The sequence below is a fragment of the Pleurodeles waltl genome, chromosome 9 (assembly GCF_031143425.1).
Source record: "Pleurodeles waltl isolate 20211129_DDA chromosome 9, aPleWal1.hap1.20221129, whole genome shotgun sequence".
Classification (NCBI taxonomy): Eukaryota; Metazoa; Chordata; class Amphibia; order Caudata; family Salamandridae; genus Pleurodeles; species Pleurodeles waltl.
The window spans coordinates 955,757,259-955,778,072 of NC_090448.1; positions in this window are offsets into that span (position 1 = coordinate 955,757,259).

Below are 20,814 nucleotides of genomic sequence, written 5' to 3' on the forward strand. Positions count from 1 at the left end.
GAGAGTGGTCTAGGTGTTTCCCAACCAGGTGTGGTGGGAAAGGCTTGTGTCCCAGGTAGGTCCCAGTGTATTGGGGCGGGTAAGGCACCCCATGTCCAGTCTCAGAGGAGAGGGAATGGGGTTGGGCTGAGGCCCAGGGTACCCGAGCTCCAGTCCCAGGTCCTGGAGGGTTCAATGAGTGAACGCCAGGAGGTGAGCCTAGCCTGTGCCGTAGGGCCAGCTGTTCAGAAGGATCCCATTTTGTCATTAGGACTTGGGCGGGTGGCTGGTGATAGCGTTCCGCCGGTCCTGGTGTCTGGTAGTCTAGCTCTACAGCGGAGGAGGCGGAAATCCAGACATAGGGTTGAGAGGGGGCTGCGGGCCCCAGTGGAGAACCTGGAGGGTCAGGGGTCAGCTCTGAGTGCAGAGCCCCCCAGGAATGACCTTGGTGAGACCATTTCTGGGCTGGGGGGAATCCAGACTCTGTCAGATGGGCAGAGGTCAGGAGACCTGCGCCAGCCAGACTCTTGTATGGCCCTTGGGGAAAGTGTTTCCCTTGTGGGGGGTAGGTGTGCCCCCCAGGAAGTCCTGGTGCGCCAGGCAATGATTCAACCGCAGGGTGGTGACTCTGGGTTGGATGATCAGGTTCAGGGGGTAAACTCTGACCTGATGGGGAGTACGTGTGCTCCCAAGGAAGTCCTGGTGCGCCAGGCAGTGGTTCAACCGCAGGGTAGTGACTCTGGGTTGGATTGCCAGATTCAGGGGGTAAGCTCTGATCTGGTAGGGGGTAGGTGTGCTCCCAAGGAAGTCCTGGTTCGCTGGGCAATGGTCCAGTCTAAGGGTGTCGTCCCTGGACTAGATAGACAGGTTCAGGGGGTAAACTCTGACCTGGTTGGGGGGGCGGTTAGTGCGCTCACCTCCCTGTGTGAAACTTCTGGTGGCTTCTCCCGAGGTGGGGAGACGCAGGACTCTGGAAGTGGGGTTCAGGGAGGGGGAAGCCCGCCCCGGACCCCGGTGCAACCCAAGGGTGTCGTCCCTGGGTTGGGTGGTCAGTCGCCAGGTAGTGATCCTGGGCTGGCGAGAAAGTTGTGCAGGGCTGCTGTACCCAGCACCCTGGCAAGTGTGGATTCTGGTGATACCCCTCCTAGGAGAGGAGGGCGGGATCCTAGAAGGAGGGGTAGAGGGAGGAGAGCCTCGCCTCTAGCCCCTGTAGAACCTATGGGTGCGGACCCTAGGTTGGTGGATCAGTGGCAGGGTAGAGCCCCTGAACTGATCAGAAATGGAGTGGAGACAGGTTGCTTTGCACCTGGGGCTACCGCCCCCCACTCATTATGGTTTCAGAGACCAGAGGCTCCTAGATGGCCTGGGGCCTGGTTCTGGCCATTGGCAGCTAGAGAATCCCCGTGGGTTGGTCTAGGCTGCCTGGGACGCATTGACAGAGAGATCCCAGTGGAGTCAGGAAGGCGTAGAACTGGAACATGCCCCTGCTGTTGTGGGCCTGGGTCCTTGTTCTATCGCCCCAATCAGGAAAGTACATCAAGGTATTGATTGTTCTCCCCTGGATTTTGGCTGGTAGGGGGTTGTGTTGGACTTTTGGCCATACGCATGGTCATCCCTAGTCTTTTTGCCTCCTTCCTCCTGGTTTTTCTGACCTTTCGCTGTTGGCTCTAGGACTCTGAGCACTTTATCACTGCTGACCAGTGTTAAAGTGCAGGTGCTCTCCCATCTAAAGTTGGTATGATTGGCTTATACCTGATTGGCATATTTAATTTACCTATAAGTCCCTTGTACAGTGGTATCTCTATACCCAGGGCCTGTAAATTAAATACTACTAGTGGGCCTGCAGCGCTGCTTGCGCCACCCACTGAAGTAGACTTTCAAACCTGTCTCAGGCCTGCTAGCGCAGGGCCTGTGTGCGCAGTTTTCTGCCACAGGGACCTGGCATCTAAATTTACTTGCCAGGCCCAGGACTCCCCTTTTACTACATGTAAGTCACCCCTAAAGTACGCCCTGTGGGCAGGGTGCCATGTATGTAGAAAGGCAGGACATGTGCCATATTGCATGGCCTGTCCTGGTAGTGACAAACAGCCTAACTTGGTGTCTCACTGCTGTGAGTGCTGCCTTCTCATAGGATTGCATTAGAAATGCCCTGCCTTATGTGTAGGGGTATTGTCTGATTTATGAGGGCTAGCGTAGGCGTGTTTGGTATGGTTGTGATGGTGATAATAAATACTGCTTACTGGTGTGGGTGTATTTTTTATTACTATCACAGAAATGCCACTTCTAGAAAGTGCGCATTTATCTGTGCTTATAATTCTGGTGTTTTGCAGCTTGACTCCAATCCACGTCTGGGCAGAGTGACAGTTGGGGCTTTGTGCATACTTTTCAGACAGCCTGTACACAGGGAGGGTGGAGGTGTCACTGAGGTGCATCTGCATACTGAATAGTCTTCCTGGGCTGAGAGAAGGGAGAGGCGGGGCACACCTGCATTTGTAAAGACTGTGCCCTGGCCTCACACAATAGGGTCGTTAACCCCCCACTGATGTTTGGAGCCTGTGCTGAAAGGAGAGAGGGGGCACTCCCAGAACCAGTTGTAACTGGCTGGAACCTCCTCTCCCTACCATTGTAAAACACTGTAAGAACTGACTATAAGTACAGGGGAATTTTCCCCACAATTTGAACATTCTTGGAACTTGAAACTGGGCACAGAACGCTGATGAATGGACTCACCAGGAAACCGCCTTGGACTGCTGCTGCTGTGCTGACCTGTGACCTGCCTGGTCACTAGGAGGAACTGCCACCAACTGCACCCCTTGTGCTGGCCTGTAGCTGGGCCCACCAGCCCAGTACCTTTTCCTTGATTATTGTTCCCAGGGGCAGGGTGCTGTGGCCCCTGACCCCTGCACCGATCTTCTACAGCATTGCCTTAGCGCTTAGGAAAAGCGCTCTTGCTTATAACTGCTGCAGAGGATCACCGCCGCAGCCCGGGCCTCAGATGTGGCCTTAGTGCTGTGAAGAGCGCTTTATATGGGGCACTGAAATCACCGCCGCAGCCTGGGCTTGTAAATGAGCCCTTGCGCTTTCCTGAGCGCGCTGCCGTGAAGGTGCCCCAAAGATCACCGCCGCAGCCCGGGGAAGTTAATTCGGTAAAGCGCGAGTGTTGCGCGCTTACCGGTGCCCCCAGGGCACGAAGACAACCTTCTTTTTTACATCAGGAGCCAGCGCGCTCCTAGCGGTGCCCCCGGGGTCGGGATCGCTCCGAGGAGCACCCCCGGGGCACCAGCCGGCCCCACCTTGGGCCACGACGCCATCGGGACTGTGAGGGAGAGGAGGACGCCTCTCCTTCGCTTGCGGGAGTCCCGGAGGACTCCTCTGCCACTACGGGCCGGGCGGCAGCCTCACCGGAGGCTCGCCCTGGCCACCGGCTCCCTTGTTGGCCCCCTCGCGGGGCAGTGGCATCTTTATCTGGGAGTCTCCCCCGTGTAAGGGCCAGTAGAGGCCCGGGGAGACCCCCGGAGCTTGCGGGTCCCCAGAGGGGCCCGTTTTTCAACCAGGAGGGGGTGCGTGGCGCCCCCCTCCCCACTTCAAAGGTTTCCCTGACCTGGCCCCCCCCTCGAGAGGGCCGGTGGAGGCCTAGGGGGGCCCCCAGTGTTTACGGTCCCCTCAGGGGCCCGTTTTTGGCATAGAGGAGGTGCGTGCCGCCCTCCCCTGACCCCAGGAGATCAGGGAGGCCCCCGTTTTGCGCAGAGGAGCGCCGGGGGCCCCATTATTCATTTTAGGCACTGGAAGTGCCTCTTCATCAAGCCAGGTACTTGTAAAAGGACCAGTATAACCATAATTGAAGTTCTTGCTACAGACTTTGTTAATAGTGTTATATTGCCTACCTGTTCTATGATGCTTTTACATATAGGTGCACATGTTCCTTTTATGGGCATGACTTGCTAATATGTTTCCCTAACTTGCCATAGATTTTCTAATGTTCCTACTATGGACGTTTTATTCTTATGACAAGTGGTCTAATGTGATAACGTGTTTCCTGACTACTGCTTATGTTGCAGAATACTGAGTAACCTGTGTGTTATGTGTGACTACTGCTAGTTTGCAGAGTAACTAATGTGTAACGTTCTGACAACTGCTAAGGTAGCAGGATAGTACTGTTATGTGATGTTGGTCTAATAATTACGTTGTGTACAATACAGTATATTTTCATATAATCTGGTGTTGTGTTTCCTTTGTGGTGGGGATATTGCGTCACATGTATGTGTGTGTTGTGCAAACGCTTTACGCATTGCCTCCGGGTTAAGCCTGACTGCTCGTGCCAAGCTACCAAGGGGGTGAGCAGGGGTTATCTTGGACGTGTAACTCCCTTGCCCTGACTAGAGTGGGTAAGTTCTGCCTGGCTGAGGTGCATACCCTAGCCAACCAGAAACCCCATTTCTAACACTCAGCGTCCTGTTTTTGGGATACGAGCTGTCAAATGAAGGAAAGAGCCTAGCGCCACAATTCTTAGAAAAATGCGCACAGTTACAACCACATAAAAAATAACTTTTTTTGTTTTTTTTTGTTACAACCACATAAAAAAATACTATTAAAAAACTCCAATCTCTATTAGGTTTCTTAAATTTTGGCAGAATTTGCATTCCAGATTATGATAAACGCATAAAACCTTTATATGATTTGATTCGTCCAGATTTTTCAAGTAAATTCTGGACAATTGAACATACACGTATTCTTCGAGATTTGCAAACAGACATGCTTGCAGCAAAACACTTACACACGAGGGACAACAAAACAAATTTGGTCATCAGAGTAATAGCTGGTGCCATCGGTTTCTCCTAGGTGACATTTAATGAAGGTGGGACAGTCCAGATTGCATACAAATCACACTTATATTCAGCGGCAGAACAACGCTTTGCTCCCACTGAGAAAATTCTCACTGCTGTACAGATGGCTGTCATTAAAGAAAGACCTCTTGCCCAAGGGAAACGCATTATTGTCATTTCTCCGATCCCAGCCCTAGAGGCTGTTACAAAAGCAAGCGTTCCCAACCCAAAAGCATTACATCCACTTTGGATACAATGGGCCATGTCTTTGACAGCCACTGATGTAGACTACATTATTTACCCAAAATTACAAACTCAAGAATTTTTCCAGTATGAAATAGAATAACCAGTTCCTGCAAGTACATTGCCTATTGAACAATAGGATAGAGTCATGTACACCAATGGCTCCGCACAACCTGCAATTGGCACAAAACACTAATATTCTGCTGCTTGTGAATTCGTAAGTGGCTACATGGAGGGCGATAAATGTTGTCCTCTACATACTTTTACGCAAACCCTAGGGGATTGCATAGCACAGTTGGCAGAACTAAAAGCTCTGCAAATGGCACTGAAGCACATGGATCCTGCACAGCCTATGCTGATTGTTTGTGATTCATATTATTGTGTCCAGTCCTTTAATGAATACCTGCATTATTGGCGCCAGAATGGGTTCAGAGACTCTAAAAGTAACACCATCAAACACAGACTTCTGTGGGGAAAAGAGGCATATCTGAAAGAGACGCTACCAAATGTCCATGTTGTACACACACTTGGACACCAGCGCGTTGGGATACATGTTGCTGGAAATACATTGACCGCAAAGTCAACAGTGGCTGTGGCCCCTGTAACTGCAGTGACCCGTTTAAGTTCACAACTGGGCGCAGAAATTTTGGCTGCCGTACGGCTGATGGTATGCCCTATCTTAAATGATTTCCTAACAAATATCACTACCAAATGGGAGGTATGCTGAACGCCAAGGTTAAAATACCAGGTGTAGGTGTACGAGACATCCCTAATAGAGACATAAGATCACAATTGATTAAAGCAGTACATGAGGGGGTGGCATCTACCCATGCTGGTGTGGCGACTACAATTTCGAACCTGCAGGCCCATTATTGGTGGCCAGGTCTTTACAAAGAGACCCAGCAGTATGTCCTTTGTTGTGACATTTGTCAACAAATAAAGGTTCCACTGCGGAACACCCGCCACGGACATCCCTCCTGAATTCAAACAAACCATTACAATGTGTGTACTTGGACCACTGTGGTCCCCTAACACCAGACAGTGCATACAAGTATATTTTAGTTGCTGTAGATTTATGCTCCAGATTTTTGTGGGTGTGGCCATAATGCTCAGCTGACGCTCAGACTGTTATTAAAGATTTGCGAGTCTTTATCGGTGCATATGCGGTTGCGCCTTTCCATTCGGACCCGGGCCCTGCTTTCGCCTCAAGGGCATTCAGGGATGCCATGCCTTCCTTGGGGGTCCAACTCCAGTACTCGTCTCTATTTCATCCCCAGGGAAATAGTGTAGTGGAGCGAATAAACCGGGATTTAAAGCAATCCTTAACAGCCAGAGTCTTAGGTATGGGTCGTAATTGGCTTACCCACCTGTATGGAATTGAGAGAGCACTTAATAATCTGTCTAGAATGTCCTTGGGGGTGGTACTTCATATGAGTGCCTGTTCGGAACTCGAATGTATGTTCCGGATCTTGATGGTCCTGGCGTGGAGGCAGCAGAAACACCTTTTGACATAAATTAACGTGTCACTGTCTTAAAGGAATGGTAAAAGTTCTGTGAAGACAATTCTTCTATCAGTGCTGCCTCCACAGGAATCAAGGATGTACCTGTAACACCTACTGGCTGGATTCCCAGAATCGTGGATCTAGTACGTGAAAAGATTGCTGTAAAAAAGGAATTCGGTCCTTCTTACCGAGCACCAGTCCCAATTTTGGGGATACACGGTACCAGAACTGTAATTCTACCACCATTGGCAGATGCCAAAGAAAATCGCTTTGTCTCTATCAACAATGTCAAACTACACGATGTGGCCGATCCTGCACAGCCGACCAGGAGGAACATCCAGTAGCTCCCGAATCCCTCTCAGTACTGGCAAAAAGGTTGGGGAGGGTAGAAATGATCTTGCATTGGTTCCATTAACAGCTAACAATTTAGAAACGTTTAATCGAGTTGACTCAACTCCGACGCAACCGGATGGCACTGTCTACAGTGTGCCATGGAGGAAAACACCGACTCCACCGCTGACCACGGCTGCACCATTTGCACAAACTGCTTCTGGATATTTTGCTGACTTCAATGATGACATCTCAGACTCATTCACCTCTTCGACAGCGGCTTTGTCAAGAGCACATAAGCTAAAAAAGTGGCTGAAAGAAACATACTTCGTTTTTCCATGGAACTATCTATGGCTCTCTTTGACTGTCCTAGCCTTTCTAGTTTGGATTGGTTTTGTCATTACCTTTTTCTTGTTAATACATGGTCATTTCCTTCCTGAAAAATCGACAGTTGAACTGGCAGAGGAGGTTTTAAGACCACATTTTTCATCACATAGGGTCCGAAGAGACTTATAATTTGTGAACATTTCCGCAGTACCAATTCCTGATGAGACTGTTTGGGACAAAGTAATTTTTGATTTATATATGGTCCCACAGAAGTTATTCAAATACCGTATGTGTTCAAATTATCAATGAATTATATAGTAACACCAGGCATTGTTTCTGGTGATTGGGACGTGAAAACAGTTGATTCTATGATGACTGAATTGTAGTATTACACTGTGTTTAAAAACGAAGATGTTTATTAATCTAAAGAGAATTATGGTGATATGTTTTGCTATAATTATTATGGGCACTATTTCGTACATAGAGCGAGCAGTCCAAAAACTGTTTTTAATTATACACAATGGGAACATTGTCCGACTCCACCACAAGGGAGTTCCAAAACATATTCTGAAAACTTTACATGTTTTTCTGGGCATAATGTAAAGAATGCTGGGTCACATTATTTTACGATACCACCTACTAAGGATATACACATACTAATGACAAATACGAAATTTATATATTTGGAATCCTTTGTTTCCTGGTTGTCTATAGAAAGCTATGAATATTGGCTGAAATCAATTGATCTAAAAAGTGTATGGGGACCAAAAAATTGGCAAATTAGGGGAAAGGAAGCTTTGTTCAGAGCATGCCTTATACCTGTACAAATTATCTTTTTAAAAAACCAGTAAAACTGGAATCGCACATTTCTTTAAAGCTGTTGGTTCTGGTTTCGTTCACACCTTCTCCTCCATATTCGGTTTGATACCATCAGCGATCCACTAAATTTTCTCTAGTATTTTCGGGGGATTTCCGATAACTTTGGCTTTATTAGCTGGCATCGTGCTGTTGCTATTTTTATGCACAATGGCTGTCCAGCAGCAACAAGGAGGAATGAAAGAGCTCCCATCAGCGCAACTGTGTTGTGAACGCATGATGCCGTATTTTGGAGCAACACTCCTGGAGCAATTGGAGTGTGGCTGGTCTTTGTCATTCAGACCGGTTTTGCATTGTGTGCAGCCCGTGTTTCGGTGCCTCTGGTGCTCTTTCGAACATGCACTGGAAGTTTGTCTTTCGACGCAGCGCTTGCCCATGTTGGACGCTGATCTGTTGATGTTCTCGTTGAGAGTTCATTATCGGACATGCGCTTTGAGGTTGCGTTTGCTACGAGAAGCAACTAATGAGTTACCCTTCTTGGAGGATGTAGCTCATGACTCATCACTGGGCACACCACAGAATGCCGCCTTGGCTGAGGCTATGGAACACACCTGCTCCTTGATCCTTCTTGGCGATGATGTCCCACCTTCAACATTGGCCGAAGTGGAAGATCTCCTGCTCTCTTTGGCCCAAGACTCATTTGGAACTTTTAAAAATGTACTTGCCTTTTGGAATCGGATTTATGACACATGCTTGTGATTTCAACTGTCAAGTTGGATGCTCATGTGTCCCCTCGGCTTGTCATTATTGACTGCTTTTTATATATTTCTTAGGTTGAGCTTTTTAGCAATAAAATGTTATCTTTGGCTTTGAACCACTTTCAACCGACAAGGGGAGGGTGTTGTGTAGCCGTTTTAGATATAGCTTCATGCCAGTTATTTTAACACACTAGGCCGCTGTGCACTTTAACCTAGATATATTTTATTCAGCCTCGTCTTATTATTGTTACAATAACCATTTTAACGGTCTTGTTGCATTTCCGTCTATCTAACTGTTTTTGCCTAGGCCAGCGCTCTGTTCTCAAACAAGACATTCTTGATCACTCTGTGCTTCTTCCAAGGCTACAGCACGGTGCATTGCCGGTGAACGTGGTAGGAGTTTAGCATCCTTACGTAGGGACATTTTCTCAGAACATCAGCTGTGTTATTATAAAAACACTCACTTGTCCCTTACACGTTAGAGGGAGATTCCAGCCAGGGAACCACGACTGTATGCTGATTGTCGAATGCTTCGCTACAGATGCTAACGCAGACCGCAGGCCTTTGCTCGGGTATGGGAGTTGATGTCTTCCCAGGGGAACCTGCGGGGCAGATTTAGAGCTTAATATGCTGTGCTCTATCCTAAGACTAGGTAGGAATTAGTCCATTGAATATAGGGACAATATGATAGCGTTGTTTTTATGCTTCACTCTCCTTGTCACAATTCTAATATTGTCAAGTTGTGTCGTCCTGGTTATTGCAGCTCACGCTTTGCAATCTAAGATCCAGTTGTTTTATTAAACCCATTATTGAAACACATACTGCCTCTGTATGTCATTTATATATGAGACTGAACTGTGGATGAGAGAACCGGATGAGACCTGAGTGACCACGACTTCCCTGAGAAGCTAAGTATGTTATGCTCTTGGCTGCCCAGTCATCCCTATCCCTGAATGGAGATGAGGCACTGCGAGTTAGCCGGAGCAAAACCCAGATTGAAGCGACAGGTGTCACCCTCAGTGGGTTAGACTTAGCCTCCCACACTGCAGACGATTCTGCTGCTCAAAATGAGGTAGTCTCATTAGAATAATGAGAGCCCACGTAACACTATCAGTGCTCCATTTTTTGGCAAGTGGCTCCTTCCAAGTGACAGTGGCCATTGCAGCAGGGATGTCACAGCTTATGTTCTCAAACGTGCTGACCTGAGTGTTGTCTGCCCTGATGAAACACATGCGCAGCTACATTGTTTTCCCCCAGGTGGAGGATTTGGCAACAGTGAAGGCTGACTTCTATGCAATGGGACATATCCCCAACATCATTGGTGCTATTAATGGTACACATATTGCCTTTGTCCCCCCATCCCCGGAGAAATGAACAGGTGTACAGAAATCGCAAGAACTTTCACTCTCTGAATGTGCAGATAGTGTGCCTGGTGAACCAGTATAGTTCCCATGTGAATGCAACGTATCCTGGGTCTGTGCATGATGCCTATATCCTGAGGAATAGCAGCATCCCATATGTGATGGTTCAACTACAGAGGCACCAGGTGTGGCTAGTAGGTGAGCCCATGGTCCCCACCCAGTGTATGGTGGTATATGGTTGTGGGGTTGCCCCTAAGGGTGAGTGTCTGGCTAACAGGTATCCCTCAATATTTGCAGGTGACTCTGGTTATCCCAACCTCTCATGGCTACTGACCCCAGTGAGGAATGCCAGGACAAGGGCAGAGGAACGCTACAATGAGGCAAATGGGCGAACAAGGAGAATCATTGAGCGCATCTTTGGCCTCCTGAAGGCCAGGTTCAGGTGCCTCCATCTGACAGGTGGATCCCTGTGCCACTCACCCAAGAAGGTCTGCCAGATCATCGTTGCATGTTACAGGTTGCACAACCTAGCCTTTAGACGGCAGGTGCCTTTTCTGCAGGAGGATGATGCTGGAGATAGTGGTGTGGCAGCAGTGGAGCCTGTCGACAGTGACAAAGAGGGGGCAGAGGAAGAGGATGTGGACAACAGAACAACTATAATACAACAGTACTTCCAGTGACACACAGGTAAGACACTGTAACCTCACCTTCCATTGCTGTGTTGTGAAGTGAATTTTCTCTGGCTGGCAGCTGTTCCCACTACAAAGGCCACTTATTGTACCCTACAACGTGTCTATTTGCAGATATTTGTTCCCTCCTGTGGCTCCTAGTGTATTGACTGCAACACATTACAGGTCATGCCTATGTATACATCACTGTACAGTCTATTTGCAATGTCTACAGATTGTTAAACAACTACATCCTTAAATCATTTGACATACTCCATCTATTGGTATCACAGGTGCATTTTCCAAGGGGGCGTAGGAAGGGGAGCAATGTTAGTTCAAGGTGGACAGGGTGACAGAGTGGGACACAAGGGTGACAATCAGGAGAGTATTATTTCCTGGCGGGGGTCTTGGCAATGTTCTCTGGCTTCTGCCTGGATTGCAGTGACCGTTTGCAGAGTGGTTCTCCTTTTGCAGGGGTCCTGCTGGTGGCCTATTTTTCTTGTGGCGGGGCCTCCTGTCCACTAGCATCAGTGGAGGTGGAAGGCTGTTCATCAGTGTGACTAGTGTCAGGGACCTGTTGGTGTGCCACTGCCTCCCTCATGGTGTTGGCCATGTTTGTCAGCACCCCTGTAATGGTGACAAGGGTTTCTCAGGTCCTCCCTGAACCCCAGGTACTGTCCCTCCTGCAGCCGCTGGGTCTCCTGCAACTTGGCCATTATCTGGCCCATGGTCTCCTGGGAATGGTGGTATGCTTCCAGGATGTTGGTGAGGGCCTCGTGGAGAGTCGATTCCCTGGGCCTGTCCTCCCCCTGTCGCACAGCAGTCCTCCCAGCTTCCCTGTTGTCCTGTGCCTCTGTCCCCTGAACCGTGTGCCCACTGCCACTGACCCCATGTCCCTGATCGTCCTGTGTTTGTGGGGTTGCCTGGGGTCCTTGTAGTGGTGGACACACGCTGATTGACGTGTCATGGGGACAAGGGAATGGGTCCGCTGGGTGGTGCTGTGCTGGTGTTTCCTGAGTGGGGAGGCTCTGTGGTGGGATGGGATTGTGCCAGGGTAACCGACTGTCCAGAGGTCACTGATGGGGCAGGTTGGTCATCCTGATCCAGGCATGCAGAGCTGCTGTCATCACTGTGGGCCTCGTCGGTGGGGGGACTGGATGTTGCTGGCACCTCCTCTCCGGTGACGTTGTGTGGGGGTCCTGTGGGGATGTAAATGCAGTGTTTTTGTTTCTGCGTGTGACATCTTGTGCATGGGTATGTTTCCCTCTATGGTAGTTATTATCAAGGCAGCTTTGGCTTGTGTGAGTTGTTATTTGGTTGGCTAAGTGATTGTCACTAGTGTGCATGCTGTGGTGAAGGATGTCTATTCAGGGCTGTGAGTAGTGTCCATGCATTGTTGTTGCATGCAGTGCTGAGTACTGGGATGGGTGGGTTGTGATGGTGGGGTGTATGTGAGGTGGTCGGTTGATGGGGTGAGGGTAGGGGGATGTGCTGGCATGCAGGTAGAGGGGTGATAGTAATAGAAAGTTGACTTACCAGAGTCCAGTCCTCTTGCTACTCCTGCCAGGCCCTCAGGATGCATGATTGCCAAGACTTGCTCCTCCCATGTTGTTAGTTGTGGGGGGAGGATGTGGGGGTCCACCGCCAGTCCTCTGTATAGCTATCTGGTGTCTTGCAACCACGGAACGTACCTTCCCCCGTAGGTCGTTCCACCTCTTCCTGATGTCATCCCTTGTTCTGGGGTGCTGTCCCACAGTGTTGAGCCTGTCCACGATCCTCCGCTATAGCTCCATCTTCCTTGCAATGGATGTCTGCTGCACCTGTGATCCGAATAGCTGTGGCTCTACCCGGATGATTTCCTCCACCATGACCCTTATCTCCTCCTCTGAGAACCTGGGGTGTCTTTGTGGTGCCATGGGTGTAGTGTGTATGGTGTGTGTGAGTGTGCGTGGGGTGATGTGTTGGGGTGTGTGCTGTGAGGTGCGTGGATGGTGTATGGGTCATGGTGTTCTGTGGCTCTGGTTCAGTAGGTTCTCCTGGTGTGTGTCTCTCTCTCTGTTGTAAATTGTTTGTAGTGGTAAAGGGTTGTGGTAATATGTGTGTGTTTTATAGTGGTTTGTGGGTGTGGTGTGTGTATATGTGTCAGTTGTGTGTAGTTTGAATTGTCCAATGTGGTGTTGTTTTGTTAGTATGTGGGTATTTTGAGCGTGGCGGTATGTACCACCAAAGGTTTACAGCGGTTGAATGTCCGCCACAGTGATTCGTGGGTCATAATGCTAGGGGCGTAGTTCTGTTGGCGTAACGGTGTGGGTTTTGCTACCAGCAGTTTATCATTGACCCTTGGTCTGGCGGACTTGTGTGTGTGTCTGTATAGTGGCAGATTTCTATGTGTGGGTCATAATAGGGATAGCAGTATACCGCCGCGGTCGCGGTATGTTGGCAGCAGTCAGCATGGCGGTAAGTGGCACTTACCGCCAATGTCATAATGAGGGCCTAAGTCCTTAAAAATCCACATCTCCAGTTTCAATTATCTGATTTTAATCATTTTGGTGTCATTTTAAATGTAAAAATTTACTCTATGTTTATAATTTGGTAATGGATTTTTATTGTGTTCTCTGTTTTAATTATTTTCTATTTTATTATTTTTAAATGCTTTACACACCTGTCTCCTAAGTTAAGCTTTGTTGCTCGTTACCAAGCTACCAAGGGTTGAGCGGGGATTAATTTATTGCGACCTGACTGGACCTAGTGGGGATAAGTGGCCTCTTGCTTAAGTGTAGGTATTTACCTGCCCTTACCAATAATCCACTTTTCAACATTTTTGGTGTGTAGTGGTGGGATCTAGTACTTGTGTTTAATATTACACTACTGTTTTAAGTGAAATAAGTTAAAAATCCTCTAAATTGACCTAGAGCAAAAGTATTTTTTATTTTTCAAATTTGGACTAATTTTGTAATTACTTTTTTTTTATTTTTCTGAATTGTTCTGCTCAATTGGTGCAAAGTTTTTTTAAGTGACACAAAACTTAAGGGATACCATGGAGCTTGATCTGGTTAGCCCAAATGGTTAGCATTTTTGCCCAATGTTTTACTTTTTGCTGGTGTTTTCCTGGCCCTGATGGTGCCCTGGGTACTGCTAACCAGTCCTAGGGCCTGTGCTCTGTGTAAAATTAGTATGCATATTAGGATAATTATAACTGGCTATGGCATCCTACCTATAAGTCCCTGGTATATGGTAGGGCATGTAGGTTTAGGGCCCCCAGCAGAGGTAGTGCCCCGATAGATGCATGCTGAAGTGAGTTTCACCACTAAAATGACTTTGCCTGTCTTCAACTGGCTCAAGAAGGGCGTTCCTGCTCACTACAAGTGAAAAATAGCTAACTAGAGTACCCCATATCAAAAAATGAAGGAGCTGACCAGCTGACCAGTGGCTAGTGGTCATTTTTGGATTTGACGCAGGTGCATTCTAGGAGTTGGAGTCGTAATGCTCAAGGAGCAACTCAGAGCTTCTGGAACCTTGGGGTGAGCTGTGGACTCCTGAAGGACCTTCAAAGAACTTCTGGAAGAAGATCCTGAAGTTTGGAGAAGTTTGGAGAACTTTTGGATAAAAGCTCAATAAAGGGACCAACCCGCCGTTGTGAATCAAGCTGGCTTACTGTAGGAGACTGGCCTGGTTTGTAGTGCGTACCTAAGTTACTTGTATCTTATACCAGGTCCAGTTATCCCTTATTAGTGAAATGTAGGCAGTGTTCTAGCAGCTTAGGCTGTCTAGAGGTAGCTGTAGCAGAGCAGCTTAGGCTGAACTAGGAGACATGCAAAGCTCCTGCAGTACCACTATAGTTACACAGTACTTATACACAATAAAAGGCAATACTCAGGTGTACCAAAAATAAAGATGCGTTATTTTAGTGACACAAGGTCAAAAATATCTTAGAGGCAATACTCTTTTTGGAGGTAAGTATTATGCACAATATGTACACTAGTAACCAAAATCAGGTAAGCAAAACAGTCATAGGATAGTGTAAACACTAGAAAATCCAATAGATTGCAAAGAGCCTTTAGGCAACACAAACCACATACTAAAATAGTTGAATGCGAGTGTCGAATTCCCCCATAGGCAAGGGTAGTGTGTAGAGGGGCGCTAGTAGCGTAGGAAAACACCAAAGATAAGTAAAGTACCCCACCCCAGATCCCAGGAAACCAGTAGTAAAGAACAGCAAGTTTCCTCAGGACACACAAGTCATGATAAAGGATTTTGCAAGAACCAAGCAAAACTGCAATCAACAAACAATAGATTCCTGGACCTGAAGACCTGTGGAGAGAGGAGTCCAAGTTCAGAAGTCCAGGAAGGACAGGAGCCCCTACCAACCTAGAAGAAGGTGCAAAAGTGGATTCTCCGGCCAGAAGAAAAGTACAGAATAGCACCAAAGAAGATGGCTGTGGGTTCCTGCTTGATACAGATGATGTCCCACATCAAGTTGTTGGATGCAGGCTGTTTGCGTCACTGGATTCAAGCAAGTACGCAGTTTGCGTCAAAAAGGAGCTGCCTGGACCCAGGAGGGACTTGGGGGTCTCAACTCAAATTGAGGAGACTGAGGGGACTCTCAGAACTTCAGTGAGCCCTCAGAAGACCAGGCAGCACTCTCGGGAGTCCAAGAACACAGGGACAAAGAAGGTGCAAAGTGCGGTCATCGCAGCCCTACACTGGAAGGTCCCACGCCGCTGGAGAACAACTCAAGGAGCTGTACGGTGCAGGATGGAGTGCTGGGGACCTGGGCTACGATGTGCAAGAAAGATTCTTGGAAGAAGTGCACAGAAGCCCAAGGAGCTGCAGAAGACGCAGTGCACAGGGGTACTGTCTCAGCACGGGGAGGAAAGCTCTTACCTCCACCAAATTTAGACAGCTGGACCTTTGGACAGTCTGGGTCTCTTTGGTCTACCACCTGTGTTCCAGGGAGCATGCTCATCATCAGAAGAGGAGTCCCAAAGTACCGGTTGTCGTCGCAGAAGGGTGCCTGCAGAAGTAGGGAAGTGAATCTGTAACTCCACAAGAGATTCCTTCGGTTCTTCTGGTGCAGGGTGAAGACAGGCAGTCCTCATTGCATGCACATCTTGGAAACTGTTGCAGATGCTGGCTGGAGCTGAAGTTGCAGGTCACAGGAGTCATCCTGGATACGTTGTTGCAGTTGCAGTGGTTCCTGGAGCAGTCTGCATTTGTTCTGATGGTCAAAAGCTGAAGCAGAGGATGCAGAGGAGTCCTGGAGGAATCTTGCAAACCAAATCTGAGGAAACACCTAGAGGAGAGACCCTAAATAGCCCTTAGAGGGGGATTGGCTACCTACCCAGGTATGCACCTATCTCTGATGTCACCTGCTGGCACTGGCCACTCAGAGGTCTCCAGAGGGTCCTCAACCTTGGAATCCAAGATGGCTATTGCCAGGGACACTATGGAGGAGCTCTGGGCAGCACCACCGGGGTGGTGATGGACAGGGGTGAGGCCACTCCCCTTTCCTTTGTCCAGTTTCACGTCAGAGCAGGGGGTGGGGGTCCCTGAACCAGTGTAGACTGGATTATGCAAGGAGAGCACCATTTGAGGCTACCCCTCTTAAGCCTGTAACACCTATTTCCAAAGGGAGAGGGTATAACAACCTCCTCCCAAAGGAAATGCATTGTTCTGCCTTCCTGGGATTGAGCAGTTAGTCCCCAGGAGGGCAGAAACCTGTCTGTGAGGTGGCAGCAGCTGGGGCTGCAGTGGAAACCTTAGAGAGCTGGTTTGGTAGTACTGGGGTGGTAACTCCAGTGTGCATGGGATTGGCCCTCAATACCAGATTTGAAATGGGGGGACAATTCCATGATCTTAGACACCTTACATGGCCATATTAGGAGTTACCATTGTGAAGCCACATATAGGTATTGAACTATATGTAGTACGCGTGTGTAATGGCATCCCACACTCACAAAGTATGGGGATTTGGCCCTGGACAGTGTGGGGGGCACCTTTGCTAGTGCAAGGGTGCCCTCACACTTACTTACTTTGCACCTAGCCTTCAGTAAATGAAGGTTAGACATATAGGTGACTTATAAGTTACTTAAGTGCAGTGAAAATGGCTGTGAAATAGTGTGTACACTATTTCACACAGGCTGCAGTGGCAGTCCTGTGAAAGGGTTTGTCTGAGCTCCTTATGGGTAGCAAAATAAATGCTGCAGCCCATAAGGATCTTCTGGAACCCCAATGCCCTGGGTACCTAGGTACCATATACTAGGGACTTATAAGGGGGTCCAGTGTGCCAACTGAAATTGGTAAATGAAGTCACTAGCCTATAGTGACAAATTTAAAAGCAGAGAGAGCCTAAGCACTGAGGTTCTGGTTAGAAGACCCTCAGTGACACAGTTAAGCACTATTGACAACACGCACATTAGGCCACAAACTATGACCCCTGGGGCCCTGACCAGCAGGATCCCAGTGAGACAGACAAAACATACTGACATACATGTAAAATTGGGGGTAATATGCCAAGAAAGATGGTACTTTCCTACACAACCCCCCCAAACGAGGGACAATAAAGCTAGCCTTGCCCAGATGAGTCTTCATTGTCTAAGTGGAAATATCTGGAGAGTCCATCTGCATTGGAGTGGGTACTCCCAGGTCTAAATTCCACTGTAAAGTCCATGCCCTGTAGTTAAATGGACCACCTCAACAATTTAGGGTTTTCACCTTTCATTTGTTTAAACCATAATAGTGGTTTGTGGTATGTTTAAACAATGAAGTGAGTCCCAAACAAGTAGGGTCTCAACTTCTTTAAGGCCCAGACCACAGCAAAAGCCTCCCTCTCTATTGCATACCAATGCTTTTCTCTGGGGGTCAACAACAGGTTGATTCTGGTCCTCTGAGTTAAGTTGTGATAACACTGCCCCAAACCCCAGTTCAGAAGCATCTGTCTGGACAATTAATGTGTTGGAGTAATTTGGGCTTTTTAAGACAGGTGCAGTGCACATAGCCTGCTTAAGCTCCTCAAAAGCTTTCTGACAGCTGGCTGTCCATAATACCCTTTTAGGCATTTTCTTTCAAGTGAGTTCATTAGGAGGGACAACAATGGAGCTATACTTCTTAATGAACCTCCTGTAATACCCATTGAGACCTAAGAAGGCTCTGACCTGGGTCTGAGTTGTGAGGGAAGCCCAGTTCATAATTGTCTGGATCTTCACCTGTAGTGGTTCAATATGTTTTCCACCTACCAGGTGGCCCAGATAAACACCTTTACTCTGCTCTATCTGGCACTGTAAAGCCTTGATAGTTAGGCCTGCCTTTTGCAGGGCCTCCAAAACATTCCATAGGTGGACCAGGTGATCACCCCAGGTGGAGGTATAGACATCTATATAATCTAGATATCCTGCACTAAAGGCTTCCAACCCTTGCAGGTCTGTGTTCACCAACCTCTGAAAAGTGGCTGGTGCATTTTTCAAACCAAAGGACATAACTGTGAATTGATAATGCCCTCCTATGGTAGAAAATGCCGTTATTGCTTTGGCATTCTTTGATAACTTGATCTGCCGATACCCTGCAGTCAAAGCAAAGGTGATTAGATACTTGGCAGAAGCCAGTGTATCTGTTAACTCATCTGCCCTGGGTATAGGGTGAGCAGCAGTTTTGGTTATAGTATTAAGACCCCTATAGTCCACACAAAAACACATTTCTCTCTTCGCTTCTTTGCTATGCGGTTTGGGGACAAGCAGCACTGGGCTGGCCCAGGGGCTATCAGAAGGGTCAATAACTCCTAGATCTAATATTTTCTTGACCTCTGTTTTAATGAAATCTCTGACATGGTCAGACTGACTGTAAATTTTACTCTTGACGGGTAAACTGTCTCCAGTATAAATTGAATGTTCACACCAGGTAGTTGTACCAGGTATGAGGGAAAAGAGGTCAGAAAACTGTCCTAGGATATTTTTGCTGTCCTCCCTCTTCTCAGCAGTGAGGCAGTCTGCAAGCACCACTCCTTCCACTAAGCCATCAGCTTCGGTGTTGGAGAAGAGGTCAGGCAGAGGGTCACTCTCTCCTTCCTGCCCCTCATCTGTGGCCATGAGTAGGGTTAAGTCAGCCTTGTCATGATAAGGTTTAAGGCGATTAGGATGAAGCACCCCAAGAGGGCTTCTGGCAGTGCCCAAGTCCACCAGATAGGTGACCTCACCTTTCTTCTCCACAATGCGATAGGGTCCACTCTATTTGTCCTGGCGTGCTCTTGGGGCCCTAGGCTCCAATACCCACACCTTCTGACCTGGTTGGTACTCTGTCAGGGCAGCCTTCTGGTCATGCCATTGCTTTTGGAGCTCTTGGCTGGCCTGAAGGTTTTTAGTGGCCTTGTTCATATACTCAGCCATTCTAGATCTTAGGCCAAGTACATAGTCCACAATGTCTTGTTTAGGGGGCTTTAAAGGTTGTTCCCTACCCTTCTTCACAATAACAAGGGGACCTCTAACAGGGTGACCAAAGAGGAGCTCAACAGGGCTGTAGACCAATCCTTTTTGGGGTACATCCCTGTAGGCGAAAAGGAGGCAGGACAAGAGGACACCCCATCTCCTTCTGAGTTTCTCAGTGAGTCCCATGATCATGCCTTTGAGAGTTTTATTAAACCTCTCAACCAATCCATTTGTTTGTGGATGATACAGGGTGGTAAATTTATATGTTACACCACACTCCTTCCACATTGCCTTGAGGTATGCAGACATGAAGTTACTACCTCTGTCTGATATAACTTCCTTAGGGAACCCACCCTGGAAAATATTCCCAGGAGGGCCTTTGCCACTGCAGGTGCTGTAGTGGTCCACCACCACAAGGATGAATCTATTTCCAGAAGCTGTTGGAAGGTCAAGGGAGCCAACTATGTCAACCCCTACCCTCTCATAGGGCACCCCAACCACTGGCAGTGGGATTAAGGGGGCCTTTGGGTGCCATCAGTCTTGCCACTGTCGTAGTTTGGACTCTTGCTCTGGGCAAGACTGCTGGTTAAAGGATGACAGTACTTTTGTTTGTAGGTGACTATGCCTATCCTACAACAAATCGCAACTGTTGTCCCAACCTTACCAGTTCACTAGCAGCACCTCACCAAAAACACAATAGTAAAAGGTGATTTGTGGCAGCCTTTATGCATGGACTCGAGAATAAGACATCTCAGGGAGTGTCGTGGTTAAACGGAGATTACCCCTTTCTCACAGATATATATTGTCTCATACAAACAGAGGCAATAACAAAGATGCAGTAAAGTTTAAATAGGTTTTATTTAACATAACTGCAATTTGCGATAAGTTGCATGGGCTGCAACGATTAGGACAATGAATAATGCAAGAAACAGAATTGTGAAGACGAGAGTCATTATTACAAAGACCCCCACCATATTGCAATGCATAGAAAAGACATACGAGATGTAATATGCCCTAATTCCCTAATGTGAGAGGCCTAACCTCCTACCTAAAGGAGAGCTGGGTTTGCTAAACCTGATCTGCCAATGCCATGTCCATGAGAGGAGCCCCCAACCCTCGTTACCTTGGAATGAGGTCTCTATCTCAAACTCCACATGGTCACGAAGACTGGGTCAGCGTCAAGACGACGTGCAGCATCGATATCAGCGATGGTGGTGATGCCCTCTGGTCGGAATCCCTCTGATTATCTGTCTAAAGTGCGATGTATTTATACAGATCTACAAGGACCCCTGACGTAGGTGTGTTCCCAAACAATAGATAACAGACATGCTTGGGACGGCAATTAATATAAACAATCCCTCGAAAGTATAGAGAGGGAAAATCCCTAAGTGTGAACACCTACTGTTTGTTTGTCTTTTTCGCTTGATCTTGACGCCTTAGCACAGTGACACTGATAATGTAAATCATAACAAGTGGCCTAACTATAAACAAGGCAGCCATTTTAGAAGAATTAAATAATTAAATGGACTAAGACAGAGCAAGCTAAGTAGGTTAAAAGTCTCTAGGTGATGGGGGCACGAGTCTGCAAGC